The sequence below is a fragment of the Artibeus jamaicensis genome, unplaced genomic scaffold, assembly GCF_021234435.1.
Source record: "Artibeus jamaicensis isolate MK-2021 breed Jamaican fruit bat unplaced genomic scaffold, CSHL_Jam_final contig_332, whole genome shotgun sequence".
Taxonomy (NCBI): Eukaryota; Metazoa; Chordata; class Mammalia; order Chiroptera; family Phyllostomidae; genus Artibeus; species Artibeus jamaicensis.
The window spans coordinates 4,706,255-4,709,439 of NW_026521788.1; positions in this window are offsets into that span (position 1 = coordinate 4,706,255).

Below are 3,185 nucleotides of genomic sequence, written 5' to 3' on the forward strand. Positions count from 1 at the left end.
GGTACTGAATCTGGATTATTTCTTCTAAACAGTTATTTAGTTATGCCATTGTCACTCACTGGATAGTCTTTTGTGGTTTCACTGCTGAGAATGCCACCCTTCCTCTTTTATCTTGTGTCCCCAAATCCTGAGGCCCCCAGCGCCTACAGGATTTTTCTCAAGCATACTTCTCAACTGGGAGTGAGTTTGTTTCCCAGAAGGTTTTGGCCGTGTCTGGAGACATTTTTGGTCGTCATCACAAAGCAGTGCTATTGGAATCTAGTGGCGGAGGCTGGGGATGATGCTAACCATCCTACATACAATGCACAGTACAGATTCCTTAAAACAGAATTTATACACCCCAAAACTGAGGTTGAGAAGTCTTGGCCTATATTCATCACAGTATATGAATATATGCCTGAAAAATGAATGCTACTTAGAAAAGGTATGTGAACATGTTGTTCAAAATAACTATTTGAAGTTATTGACTTTTTGTTAACTGTTGATAAATCCTTCAGAAGTGGTTTTGCATATAAGCTTGTCATCATGATTTAGTAGCTGTTTTCTAGGTGAGAAAAAAAATGTGACCTTACTCCTTGTCATTTCTATGAGATGCTCCCTGTTCTCCATGGATGCAATATTTTATTCTCATCATCTGGAGAACACATCGATCTGCCAGACAACAAATGTGTATACTAGTTGTGTGTTGTTTTCAAAGCACGGGCATTAGTAAGACCGGGTAGTGATGAAGTTTTCCACCTGAGCTTTATCACTTCTATTCCAGGAAATCAGACTGAGAATCATCTGACTGATGCTGCTGCTTTCAGTTCCCACGCTAGACCAACTGTAGCCAAGTCTCCAGGTTGGAGGCCAAGGAATTTTGTTTTATCAGGTGAACCAAATGGTTCTGAGGAAGAGATGGGTTTGGGGCTTGCTGTGTGTGGTGCCCACAGACATCCTGCCTGCAAGGAGAGAAGCTCTAATCCCCGTGACACAAATTGTTCCAACTTGGCTCCTTCCCCAGAGAGGAATTTGATCCGAGGCAGTGAAATAAGATTGGGCTTTTTAGGGTTAAAGTTTTTCCCTTTATCCACCAGTGCCAAAAAATGTAATAAAGTGATCATTTATAATAACCACTACCTCTTTGAGGTTTTAAAATTATATCAGGAGAAACTACAGGAGTTGATGAAACAAACAAGCAGATTACTCATTTCTACAACTGCTAATGATGGTTTGTGTTCATTTAGTTTTCTTTCATCTCAAAGTGGACTTAAACATCAATTAAGTATCATAAAAATGGGCTACATTTAACAAACAAATTCAGCAAAGCCTAGAGAATAAGATCACATGGATCTGGTTTGCATGATGCCAAGTAGGTCAGTGAATCACCTAATGCCACCCACAGAGGCATTTTGCAAATACTCTGATAAATAGAACTTTCCATGGTTTAGTGAGATGTTTAGCATCCAAGTCACCCAATCAAGAGATAACACAGACATGAGAACAGCAGCAAAGGGCCTGAACTTCCACCATTGCTTCAATGGCAGCAAAATAACTTTCTAAGTACACTTAACAGTTAGGGGGGAAAAGTTATTTTAGAGTCTTTCAAGACTGGCATTCCTAATGTTTCGTCTTTTAATAGATTCATTATTCTTATCATCAAAATGGTTTTTCCAAAGGATGTACCAAAAAAGAAAGAAAATTTGAAATGAATTGACAGAATATGTTTGCAAATCATGAAGGAAGATATTTGTGATGGAAGAATTAATCCAAAAAAAAAATCAGACAGCTAGCTAGACATAATTCCCAGTGGAGTGAATTTTGGTGAAAGAAAGGGAACAGCAGAAATCAGAGTGTCTGTCTTGGAGGTCCCTTTCAACCTTAGGGAACTGGTAACATGTTTGAACATCAATCTGTCATCTGGCTGGAAATGTGATGGCGGCCAATGGGAGGGTATTTTTTCATGCGCACATTACACCAAAGAAGGAAAATCAGAGCATTAAAGTAGTTGCTGTGTCAAAAGAGCCCTGGATTGAGTATTGACTCTCAGCTCCTTCCTAAAGCCTGACCCTGGTTCGTGGTTACTAGAGCAGGGCATCTAGCCTCATGATTGCAGACTGACGAAATCTGAGTAATAGCCTTCGGGAAAGGAGTGTCTTAGAATTTTTTAACCTGTCATAAACCAGTAGAAAAAGTATTAATGTTGAATTTAGAGTGATCTAAGACTTGTAAGTAAATTTAGGTAGGTAAATAAACCTGATCATAATCAAATGTAGGATTAATCTATCCTGGAAGGTAGTATCATTAATTTAGGAGCTACCTGAGTCAATAACTTTGCTCCCAAACATCTTTCTTCCCCTAATTATGCAAAAAGTTTTTCAGCTTTTTTTTGTTATAAGGCCTGAAACCCCACCAATGAAAAAGCAACTTGGTTAATGAGGCGTTCAGGTGAAGTGGGAAGAGAACTGGAACAGGAGTTAGTGTCCGGGGTCCCTTGGTAGCAACTTATAGGATCGTAGGGAAGATACTTGCCCCTCCAGGCCTCGGAATCCGTCAGATTCAGTTGGGACTACACTGGTCGTTTTCAAACAGTGTTTTGGGGAAAGCCTGGTTTCTGCAGAAAAGTATTGCGGTGTCTACCAATGTATCAGTTAAGTTTTGTTTTCAAAATTTACATTTAAAATCACTAGATAAAATGGTTTCTGTAATCTGTTCTCTGACATTATCCTTGTTCCTTTAGAAAATTTGAAAATTTCTACCTACTTTGTTACCCTTTGAGATTTTGAGAATTTCTGATGGACATGATAGAGAAATGGTTGGGGATTATTTCAGCCCCGGAGCACTTGATGGAGAGTCAGGTTTAAGTGGATTCACATTTAGGGTTTGGGGTCAGACAAAGAGCAGGAGGAAGCAGCACCACACACCATGCGGGGGTTCACCAAAGACACGAAATGGGCAGAGGCTGGAATTTCCCTGGCTGGAAGGGTGCAGAAGCACATCGTTGTTCAGCTCTGATCTTGGAAATGATGGCGTTTATAGCAAGATAACATATCGAGGCTGACCAAAACCTAGCAGATGTGTGGTTAGTTTTACAGGTAAAACAGGCCCAGAGATATTTATTTGAGAGATCCAAAATACTAATTCAAAAAGACATATGTACCCCTATGTTCATTGCAGCATTATTGTAATAGCCAAGACATGGAAGC